This window comes from Myotis davidii, unplaced genomic scaffold (genome assembly GCF_000327345.1).
Source record: "Myotis davidii unplaced genomic scaffold, ASM32734v1 scaffold167, whole genome shotgun sequence".
NCBI lineage: Eukaryota > Metazoa > Chordata > Mammalia > Chiroptera > Vespertilionidae > Myotis > Myotis davidii.
In genome coordinates, this window is record NW_006300048.1 from 6,166,238 (window position 1) to 6,178,455 (window position 12,218).

The 12,218-nt window shown below is 43.7% G+C and overlaps 1 protein-coding gene across 3 annotated transcripts in view; it reads right to left on the reverse strand.

The window, feature by feature from the left end:
• Window positions 1-9,326, reverse strand: part of ADGRF5 (adhesion G protein-coupled receptor F5) — a 101,685-nt gene extending 92,359 nt beyond the window's left edge. For 2 of the 3 annotated variants that reach the window (XM_006776419.2, XM_015572216.1), the window contains exon 1: window positions 8,869-9,325. The gene's annotated coding sequence lies outside the window, so the exon portion shown is untranslated. Of the gene's footprint in view, window positions 1-8,868 lie in introns of all 3 variants that reach the window. The other variant, XM_015572218.1, reaches the window with a different exon arrangement.
• Between the last annotated feature and the right edge of the window lie 2,892 nt (window positions 9,327-12,218).

Sequence of the window (12,218 nt, forward strand, 5' to 3'; positions counted from 1 at the left end):
ATAATTAGTCTCCAGCTAGGTGAGGGCTCATGTGCCTCTTCTGATCTTCCTGGGATTAAAACATACAGTTATCTGGCTTCTGTGCACTCTCACTTACAATGCATGAGTGCGTGTGCATTTAAATATTTCACATGTTCTTAAAGTTTCTTTCAGGCTTTCTCTCAGTGCCTAGTAGACCACATGCAGCATATGCTCGGTAAATAACTTCATTGATTGAAAGATCTTCAACTGATCGTATCCCTGCTTAGTAAAAGCAGATGCCAATGGGGAGAAGCAACTATCATTCTAGGTGTGTCCTGTCCTGGGGACAGGGAACTGAAACTGATCAGCATTTTTAGTAGGAAAGCATATCATAGTAATAATGCAGAAGTTTTACCCTATCTAAACAGTGATTGGTGCATGTTATGATATTGAACTTAACACTTTATTACCTATTTCCTCTACACACACACACACACACACACACACTCATACACACTCACACACACATGCACACATTCATACACACACTCATACACACACCCACATGCAGACATGCACACAAACCTGCTGGTGCACGCACACAACCCAAGTCCGAAATCTTTCTACTTCTTAGAAGGCCAGAAACATGATTTTTGTGTGATGTGAGGACACAGGAGCACTGGACAGGAGAAAGGGTTAACTAAGGATCTCTAGCAATGCTTCCACTTGTTCTCCAAGGAGTAACAAAGAGAGGAAGCGCAGCCTTTGTGGAAGGAAATTCCCAGGCCCCACTTCGGACATTCACAACCTGCCCTGTGAACCCCGGAGGAGTGTCTGGTGATAAACACTTGCAAACAAAACAATCCATAAAAGCATTTTTACTAATGTTCTCGCATTTTCACCGAAGGGCTGGAGCGCATTTTCCTGCATCTGTGGACCTGGAGGGGGCCTGGACATCTACCCGCTGGCAGAGCCCAACAATCCTGCCCCAGCTCAGGGCTTTCTGCCCTCCCTCTGCCCTTTGTATGGCGTCTGTCCATGCAGGTTCCCTTGCCTCTTGTGTTTTTGATTGTGTGGGAGCCCCACGCTCACATGGGGCCTCTGGAATATAGACTACAGATCCTTTCCAGGTTGGATATGGACCCTGCATGCAGACCTGAGATCCACCTTAGCATCTTCTGCAGTGACTCCCAGACACAACCTTGAACTTTACAACCTTGAGTAGTAATGCAGTGGCCTTCGCCAGGAGTGGGAGGGCTTGACAAAGGTGTGAAAACCCTGCTAATAAAGTGTGTTGATTACGTAACCGATTAGGCTTCTTTCTCTGTAATTGCAAGAAACAATACACACACACACACACACACACACACACACACACACACACACCGCTCACCACTCACCAGAACAAGAACAAAAACAGCAAACCCAAACAACAGCAGCAACAAAAATCTCTGAAGTCTTGGTAAATTATTTATTCAATAATTTCTCATAAGGAATCCAAAGCATTTTAGAACCAAAATGAAAAAATCTTAAGCAAAAATCTAGTGTGGGTCAGTTTATTGGTAATAATGTACCTTATTTATACCCAAACTAATAGAATGGGAGGATTACTGCAGCCATTCTGTAGATGAATAAATCAAGGATCAGAAACTGGGCTAGGAAACATTAATAGCAAAGATCTGGCTGATTCATGTTTCTGATAGCTGCTCGTGTGTGTATGTGGGCGCATGCGTGGTGTGGTGTGTGTGTGGAATGTGTGCAGTGTGTGTTTGGTGTGTGGTGTGTGGTATATGGTGTGTGGTGTATGGTGTGGTGTGTGGTGTGTGGTGTGTGGTGTGTGTGGTGTATTGTGTGGTGTGTGGTATATGGTGTGTGATGTGTGGTGTGGTGTGTGGTATGTGTGTGGTGTGTGGTGTGTATGGTATATGGTGTGGTGTGTGTGGTGTATTGTGTGGTATATGGTGTGTGGTGTGTGGTGTGGTGCATGTGTCAGGGCTGTGTGCATGTACATGTGTGCTTTTGTTACTATAAAATGCTTAACCACCCTTTACTAATTGCAGTCTAACCCAGGATCTTCAAATTCCTGTTTCTGGCCAGACCAGAGTCCACTTCACAGCACGGGTGAGGGTTAGATTCTCAACTGCCAATAGAAAGCTGAGCCTTTATTTCTGAAATGCCATCACTGGTCTTGGGATATTTTTAGATGAACTAATCATACATGTCGACTAATTTGCATCTGCCCAGAGCTGGTGGGTGACCTCCATCGTGACCCCGGACTCAGACCCTGTAGACTGAGGCAATGACAGGTTGCAGATTTCACTCTGGGAGGGGCTACCATGAGCCTTCCACTCAGACCTCCCTCTGCCCTTTGTACTGTAACAATGCTCGGAAACACGGGCTTGTTAGAGGAAATTCCCAGGGCCAGAGTTTGGACGTGAGGCAGTTGCTTTGCTATGCTGGGCAGGCTGATGTGCGCCTAAAAATAAACATGCTGTCTACATGGGGTTCTATGGTTTTGCCCTGCACAGTGGATTACATTTCAAAAGGGAATTTTTAAAAATGTTTTTAAGAAAGCAAGCCCAGGTAAATGGGAAGAATAAAATATATCATGGCTTCCTTTCGATTTGACAAAATGTACCATTTGCTGATACCCATTTCTTTGAAAGGGCTATTGCTTTTTTTGCCTGAGGATTTCAAAACAAGGTTCAAGAAAGCAAAGGCATGCTGGGATGCTGTCCAAGCAACTGCAGAAAGATGGGAGCATCCAAAACCACAAGACCAGCCAGTTCTTCCCAGTGCAGGAAGGATAAAGTATTAGCAAAGAACCCTGGGCCGTCCCGGAGCAGTGGGTGACCTGCGTGGGACCCCCTGTAATGAAAACCTCCCTTCCCTAAGCCTCCAGGTACTTAGCTGGCAGAGAGGCTGTTATTAACGTGGCTCGTTTAGCAGAAAAATAAAGGTAAGTCAACAGTGGACAATGAACTTGATTCACAGCAGGCAGAAAGCTCCAACCAGCTCTCTTCTCTCCCCAAAAGGCAAATATCTTACTCACAGTCCCTACAATTTAGAAGATGGTAGGACCATTTATCTTGCACTCTTTAAAATTAGATTTTTGAGTGGCTAAGAATACATATCCATATAGTGGTGTTTCTATTTTATAAATAGAACAGATATCAGGGGTATAGCTTTGAGTCTTGCTGCTACTTGCCTGACCCTGGTTTGGCTGAAAATGGGCCAAATTGTGTCAGTTTTCCATCAAATCGGAATGTGTTTGCAGCACAACAAGTAACCCACAATCTAGTTAAAGAGTAACTGAAGAAGAAGAGTGGTTTTGAGTGAACTTTTGCTGCCTCATTGTTCTCATGCCTTCTTTGCTTTTTCCTGGAAGTCCAAACTCACTCTATTGTTGTTGCAAAGACCCTAGTTTTAACTGGTCAAGCAGATAGGCAGAGTTAGTTAACAAAAGCGCAGCTACAGTCGCTCTCTAGCCTGATGATTTTTTTTTCAGACCTTCCTTTGGTAGCTTTGGATTGGGGGCCTGACATCACAAGACTCTTGGTGGCTTTGAGCGGGAAGGACCTTCAGGTCATCACCCGGACCCCTCCCAGTGCGGCATCCCTGTGGGAACACCCTGGCCATGAGCTTCCAGGGTGCTGGCTCACCGCCCAGAACAGGACGTTCACCAAACCACTAGGCAGTTTTAGACAATTCTGATGGTGGGCAAATCCTTCCGCGCATTGAACTAAAACCTGTTACCCTGTAATTTCCACTCATCAATCCTCTGTTGACCTCTTTCCCCACACACATCAATCTTGAAATATTTGAGGGTAGCCTTCATGTGCCACAAGACCAACTTCTTATTTCAAATGCCCCTGGTTCCTTCAACTATTCTGCAAATGACAATTTTCTCATTTTCCCCATGTTGGCCAGCCTCCTCGTTTAAGATCTGATGTGTTTCTTGAGGCAACATTTTAAGTACTTTAGCTAATTAATCTTCTCTATAACCTTGTGAGCTAAATATTAGCTGCATTTTCAGAAACAAAACTAAAACTTGGCAAGATACAATTACTAACTCAAAGAAGTGGCAGATGGGGGATTCAAAACCAGGTCTGCCTCTTTCTAGCCCACCACACGTCTCTGTTTAAAAAAAAAAAGTTTAACCAGGTATAGCTAAAGTTGATCTCAGATACATTCTGAGATCTGTGGCTGCTAGAATCCTCCTATGCACATTAACATTCCTTTTGTCGCTACAACTTATACTTACTAATAGAGATTAATGGGTGTGTGTTGTTGTTTTTTCTCATTTTTATTGAGGTATAAAGGACATATAATATTATATTAGTTCCGGGGTACAACATAATGATTTGATATTGTGTACACTGAGACGTGATCATCACAATAAGCCTGGCTCCCATCCATTACTATGCAAAATTACAAAATTCTTTTTTTCCTTGTGTTGAGAACTTTTAGGACTTACCCTTGGCAACTTTCAACTATGCATTACAATATTATTGACTACAGACACTATGCTGTACATTACATCCCCATAATTTCTTTGTTTTATAATTGGAAGCTTCTACCTCCTGACCCCTTCACCCATTTTGCCCAGACCTCTGACTCCCTCCCCTCTAGCAACCACTGTTCTGTTCTCTGTATCTATGAGTTTTGAGACTTTTTTTTTTGTTTTTGTTTTAGATTCCACAAATAAGTGACATCACATGGTATTTATCTATCTCTGATTTATTTCACTTAGCGTCATTCCCTCAAGGTCCATCCACGTTGTCACAAGTGACAAGATTTCATTCCTTTTTATGGCTGAGTACATCCCACTGTATAAATGTACCACATCTTCTTTATTCACTCATCTATTGATGGACACGTAAGGTGCTTCCACATCTTGGCTATTACAAATAAAGCTGCAATGAACATAGGGGTGCATATATCTTTTCAAAGAAGTGTTTTCTTTTTCTTTGGATAAATACCTAGTAGTAGAATTGATGGATCATATGATAGTTTTATTTTCAGTTGTTTGAGGAACCTCCATACTGTTTTCCAAAGTGGCTGCACCAATTTACATTTCCACCAACAGTGCACAAGGGTTCTCTTTTCTCTGCATCCTCACCAACACTTGTTATTTCTTGTCTTTTTTATAAAAGCCAAAAATTAATGTTAATTTGAATAGTTAGGAAGTGACCAGGAAAAAACCCACTTTGGCTGCTGAAGGGAAACTATAGACAAGGTGGGTGTGCAGGGGGTATAGTGGTTAAGAGATGCATGAGCAACAGGAAGCAAGAAGGAATTTAGGAGGCCCAGGAGGCACATTGTTATGGAAACTTCAGGTGGTGGGAGAACAAGACAACAGGGCTCAAAGAGGGGGGAAGTGGTTGCACGAGGGTGCCTAAACCGTTTGCTTTAGCCTGAGCCCCATGGCTGTGTCTACAGAATAAATATAAAATATTTGTTTTTCCCCCAGCTGATCACGCACTCTATGGGAGTGCAAAGTTTGGGGACAAAGGATACTACGTCCACCATCTGATTCTAGGTGAAATCTGGTTAGGCCACACCTTTAGGTGGAAAGAGAAAAAGCCTGCGAGTAGTCAGGAAGAGAGTCCTTTGCAGCTCTGCCACAGTGAGGGTCAGGGACTGGCTCTATGTCTACAGGCTTCTACGTTTTCCCCACACCACTTGGTAGGGTTACTTCCTTCCTTTCTCCTGGCTGCTCTCCAAAAGCAGGGATTGCCTGAGGATGACACTGCCTCTGCCCTCAGCTGCCCCTTTTCAAAGTAGTTCTATACCCAACAACTCATGCCCAGTGGATTAAAGTAAGCTGTAGGCCACTGCTCCCTAAGAGCCACTGCCACATTGTGCTCCATAGTAGATACCAATGGGCAATGTTAATGTCTATGGCTGAGCACATGGGATAGTGATAAAATGACTCCCTTAAGATCTCTTTGACAGTACCAATGGACAACATCAATGTCTATGGCTGAGCACTTGGGCATAGTGATAAAATGACTCCCTTAAGATCTCTTTGCCAGTTTGACTCAGAAAACTACAGAGCAATGCCCTTCAAATAATCAAACTGCTTGAGAGAAGGTGAGTGCAGAGGCTCCTGGGATATTGTCTTCTATGTGCACACATGAAAGCCGAGGCTCCTCTCACTTGTCGCTCCTGTCTTGCTTACCACTTGAGAAAAATCAAAGTTCAGAGAATGGATGTGGACTCACCCACGTTCACATGGCAAGTGAGTTACAGGTGCAGGACTAAGTCAGGGCCCCACAGCTTTTTACTAAATCATACTTCAAGCTCCTGATCTATGTACTTGGATGTGCCAACATGTATTAGAGATCAGACTTTGAGTTTTCTTTAATGCTTTTTAGGGAGAAGCAGGACAGAGGATGAGAAAATGTACGTCCTCTCTAAGGAGACTTGGATGGAGGCAGGACTCACATCTGTGTCACTTGCCATTGTATCCCTAGTACAGAACCTGGTGTTTCCATGGAAGGTGCTCAGTATACATGTATTTGCTAAACATGTGTGAGTCCATAGTCAGGGGACACATAAGATTCGATCAATGAATGCATAAATAAGTGGAACAACAATAGCCGAAACCAGTTTGGCTCAGTGGATAGAGCGTCGGCCTGCGGACTGAAAGGTCCAAGGTTCAATCCTGGTCAAGGGCATGTACCTGGGTTGCGGGCACATCCCCAGTGGGGGATGTGCAGGAGGTGGCTGGTCGATGTTTCTCTCTCATCGATGTTTCTGACTCTCTATCTCTCTCCCTTCCTCTCTGTAAAAAATCAATAAAATATATTTTAAAAAAATAAAAAATAAAAAAACAATAACTTAGTGTTTCTCTCTCTCAATCAATCAATAAAAATAAAAAATAAAATAAATACGCAAGTCTCTGACTTGGAGGGGTGGAGTGAGGGGCACTGATAGAGAAACACCTAATGGGAGAGGCTATCCACAGAGACATAAAGAAATCAATTCTAAAAAGGTATGGTACAAGGTAGGTACTCAAAATAATTGATGAAAAAAAATGAATATAGCAAAGTCTCCTAAAGGAGAGTGTAGGAAAACGTTACAGGGATCAGCAATCTCCTTGAAAAGCTTTAAACTATTGATCTGGTTATAAATTTGGGTTCTTCAGACAACAGATTCATTCATGTTTTCATTCATGTGCTCACAAATTCAATAAACATTGATTAAGCAAAAGCTGTGCACCTGGCATTGTTTCAAGGGCTATGGATTCAGAAATCAAAGACTGATAACTCCTCAAGGATGAAAATAAACATAGCAACCATCACTTAATGTGCTAAGGCTATGACAGCACATTTCACAAAGTGCCATCAAACCACAGACCCGAGGGACACTCAGTATGAGGTGGACTGGATGGGGGTGGAAGGAGGGAAAGGAGTCAGGCTGCAGTGGATAGTTGGGTGGAGAAGATGATTGGCAGTGAACTGGACAGGGAGAATAGCACCCATAGATATAGGTGGGCAGAGAGCTCTCATGTCCTGAGGAGTTGAAAGGTATGTAGTACAGCTGGAAGCTCAGGTGGGGAGAGGAGAGGCTGGGCACGATGATAAGGAGCAGACCTTGAAGGTCTTGTTTACCTTCTTTAAGTTGGAGCTTCTCAAAGTTTAATGTGCAGGGACCTGGTTAAAATGCAGATTTGGGAAGTCTGAGGAGAGGATGAAGAGCCTGCCCCTCTGACAGCCCAAGTGATGTTAATGCTGCTGACTCCAGAGGGCCCTTTAGGCAGCAGGCGCATGATGGGACTAGTTCACTGTTGAGAGTGACATTGACAGAATTGATTTTCTCAAGAACCCTGTGGTAGGACATGGAGGACAGAGCGGAGGGAGACTTTGTTGAGGTTAAAAACATGAGTGGCAAGAAATTTTGAACACCTGAACTAAATAAGCTACGGAAGAAGAGTCTATGTTCAATAATAGGTATAAATTGGCTGATATTCTATGAAGTTGCTATAAAATACTTCTCCGAGAGGAAGACTATGAGGACAAAAATTAAACAAACAAACAAATAAACAAACAAAAAACCATCAGAGGCAGAAAAAGAATTCCAGAGAATAGGTAATGTTATTTGAATGTCTTGACCCTGCTCCAGGCCTCAGTGGACACATTATCTTGAACCCCAAGAGAGACCTCACTGACCCCAAAAAGCAGCCAGCTATGGGGTGAGCACCATCCCTGCATAGAACGATCACAGCAGAGTAAGTAAGCCATTCTTCACAGATATCCCTTGACATATGGTGTCACTACTTGCATTCGATTTCAGGAAACTTCAGGAAGAGCAATTGTTTCACAGCAAATTCTGGAAAGTAACATGGAAGTCCACCAGATCGTAAGCAAAGTTCTTGCTCATTTACTCACACCCCATAGGTCCCCGACATTAGGTACACCTGTTTCTATCCCTGTTAGAAAATCCTGTCAGCTCGAGTATACCTTTATCCCAAAGGAAAAACTCAGAAAAGAGTAAAATAAATAAATAAATAAATAAATAAAGGGAGGGGTCTACATTGTTATAAAAAAAAAAAAATAAAGGCAAGTGGTAAACTTTGTTCCCTTCAGCAGAAGCCAAAAAAATAAAAATAAAAAAGCAACTTCTAATGATTTAAGCCCTCCAAAAAGAATAATAATCAGCATCATGCTCTATGTACTCTGCTGGTTAGCATTCTTTATCCAAAGATGTACAAATTCAAAAAACCCGAATGCCACCTCCCCTCTCACCCTTTTGCTCACAGTCCTGTAAATCAGTCCACGTCAAAAAGACCCAGGTGGAAGGTATGCAGCCCAATCAGAGAGCCAGGTGGGCAGTCACATCTACTTCAGAACAGCTCGAATCACAGGCAGCAGGAGAAAGCACAGTAACACCGGCACCTACCTTTCTCCTCTGTGGTGTTCAGGCTCCTGAAAGTGAACCCGGTCCCAGAGACCTTCCTAGGGCCTTCCTATGTGAGATGAAATGTAAGGGCCTCCCATTCAGTCACACAGCCACACAGGGTGGGATTCCCAGAAGCAGCCTCCAGATCCTTGGGGCGCCCACAGACCCGAGGGAGCAGAGGTGGACTGTCTCCTGTTCTCTGCTGCAGGAAAGAGCTGGAGACTCAGTATGCCTGGGGGTGGGGGCGGAGGCTGGGGGAAGGGAAGTAATATGGGAGCTGTAATAAATAAGAGATCCTCTCCACATGACTTCCTGTATTTGGTGCCGGTTGCCTCTCTCCGGGCTCCCTAGAGGAAATAAGAAATTTAAACTTGTCCTTTGGCCACTGGAAAGAAGAGAATAAACATGCTAAGAACCATGAAAATGAGAATGAGCGGGGCAGCAGGCAGGGAGCTGACGGGCCAGCTAGCTTTACCTTTTACCAAGTGCTTGCTTCCTGAAGTTTCCCTAAGTGTTTAACTCTGCAAAAGTCAAGAACACCCTCATCTTCTTAGAACTGAAACATTGCCTGGCTGCTGTCCAGAAGTCCTGCCTAGAGGTGCTGGTGAGAGAGAGTCACAGGTCTGAGAAGAGTCTGTTCGCAGCATGGAGCTGGGTTCTGTCTTTGGGACTGCTGATGACATTCAGTCTTATCTTGGAACAGCTCCTAAAGTCTTCAGGCCATCTTGCCCTGGGGTTTAAAGAATTACTGTCAAGGCTACCATCTATCGATTGCTGGAAGCTGGACTCCCTGCGTCATTGGTGGGACTCAGGGTGAGATGAAAGATACAAGGGCATTCAAAAATTAAGGATTTCAAAATGGTGACAGCAGATCATGAAACCAATAGTGGGGGCCCTTCTGCCTTAAGTATGGGACTGTGTGCAACTGTTCGATTTGTGCATCAGTAGAGCCAGTCTTGGCTAGGGAAGAAGGGTAGGATTATGGGTGTGTTGGTTTTAAGCAGCTGTGTTATCAAGAGGCCTGGACCGTTGCATTGTGTTCTGCTGGACGACAGTCAGGCCTGGGACAGCAGTGCCGCTGGAGCCAGAGCAAGGGAGGAATGCTGGCTTGGGCGTGTGAGCCGGCAAAGACCATAGCTGTATCGCTGACTTAAAGGGTCAGTGGTCTCCTCGCTGATTTCCCGCTCACCTCCACGTCATTCTCCTCTCCTCATTCAGAGCAATCGCTATCAACTGCAACCATCATGACATGATTCGCCTGATTAAAATCTTCCAGTAACATCAGCAAAAAAAGCTGAAAACTTTAACGTGGCTTCCAGCCCCTTCAGGACCTGGCGCTTCCTTGCCTCTCCCACGTTACTGCACAGCCCACCTCCACCTGCTCTCTCCTCAACCCTCCTCCTTCCCTCCTTCCCCACCTTTCTCACTCCAGGGGATCGCTCTGTGAACCATGCTCTCCCTCAACCCCGTGTCCTTCAAATTTCACATCCTCCAAAAAATAATTGTCAGATTCCTGAGCCCCTTTGGTGTATCTCCTTAGCAAACTCTGCTTATCTCTCTCAACACTCATTAACTCAAAGCAGTGGAAACCAGTCTGCTTGCCCTTGTCAACTGCAGGGCTATAGACTCTGAGAAGGCAAGGACCGTGTCTGGTTCAACAGGATGTCCCTAGGTCGAGGACCAGGAGGGTGTGATGCATGTGAGGTTAGTATTAATAGCAGAAGCATTCATTACAGTTGCCCCCTTTTGGATCAATGGAAATTATATGACTCAGGAAAATAAGATTGTTGTTATGGTTTATCACAGTTTAAACTCTGGCTGACAGAGTGAAGCAATTACACAGGCAAGATTTCAAACAATTCTTATCCATAGAAATACAAATTTATTTCCCCCAGTGGGGATACATCATTGATTTCCACCCTGTAGAAATGATTATCTCAAATATTACATTCTAGTGCTCCACATGACATTAGGCTCTCTATATAGGGTGTCCCCCCAAAAAATGAATATACGCTTTACAGTTGATAACTCAATTGATGTTTCTTTCTTTTCAGATTTAAACCATTGGAATTAATAATTATTCAAAGTGTACATACATTTTTGGGACACCTTGTATTTGCATTTTAACAAATCCAATTCAAAATTCCTGATTGCTTATATAAATGTCTACTCTTGAGATTTTCCTTTGAACTTGTTTTAACATCTTACCGTCCCTTCATTAATTAATGAGTTAAATAAAATCTCCATCTCCTGTTCATTTGATATTTACATGAGAGTGATGATTTCACCTTTTTGAAAATGATTTCTAAACAGAAGTCAGGTGAGAACACGGTGACTACAGGACATTGTAGTGGCATTTATAGGGGCAGAACTGTTTTTTTCACTATTTTGCTTAGTTTTCTAAATTCCCTGAGTATATAAAATAAAAACAGGAAATGAATGAAGCATGATGATGATCAAAGCAGATGACAAACTGCCTCTGCTGTGTAGGGTACTGGTTTCAATTAGGCAGAAGAACAGGCGAAGCCCAAAGTGTGCAAAACTGTAACTGCGCACAGGGATACCAGGTGGGCAAAAGCGCCGAGGCCCAAACTCATTGAAACTAGTACCTTGGAGGGAGAAGAGCTTGATAAGCAAAAGGCACGTATTTCAGGTGTCCAATCGTTCCCTAAAACAGCGTTTTCAGGGATCCTAGCTGCACAGACAGCCAACTGGGAAGACCTTACTATCAACCAGCAATGGCAAACCCTTCAACAACTGGAACAGTGGCACTTTGTCAGGAAGAAGCCAGATTATATCAACATACTTGGGTGGTTTGGTTTCTCTTTAATGTCAATACTTTTCTATTGTTACCTGATGTGGCTTGCGATATATATTTGTAAAATCAAGTACATAAAATGATTTATCTTTAAGGAATGGCCTGGTCCACAGTCCAATCTGTTCCCTAAAGCTCTTAGGACCAGACAAGCAGGAAAAGAAAAAGTCTTTTGTTGGTGGTGGTGTTTTTGCTTTTAAAATGAAATTTGTAACAAATTCCATCTGGAAGCAGCAAAGTAACACACCTAACAGTTCATGTGGGATTTGGATGTTTTCCCGAGAAGAACGATTTCTGCTTTTGGAGGAATCGTGAGACGCATAAAGGATCGTGACAAGAGACAGGACAAGGACCATTTAGATGCTCAGAGATCACCTCCCACACACATGCAGTTCTTACCACAAACGGGGGACCCTCTGAGGGAGCCCAGTGCCTCAGGAGGGGAGAGTCAGTCACACCAGCTTGGCTCCACCACATTAGAGGTGGACTTATGCCTCTCTGTCTCCCACCCTCCCACCCTGCCTCCCTTCCTCCT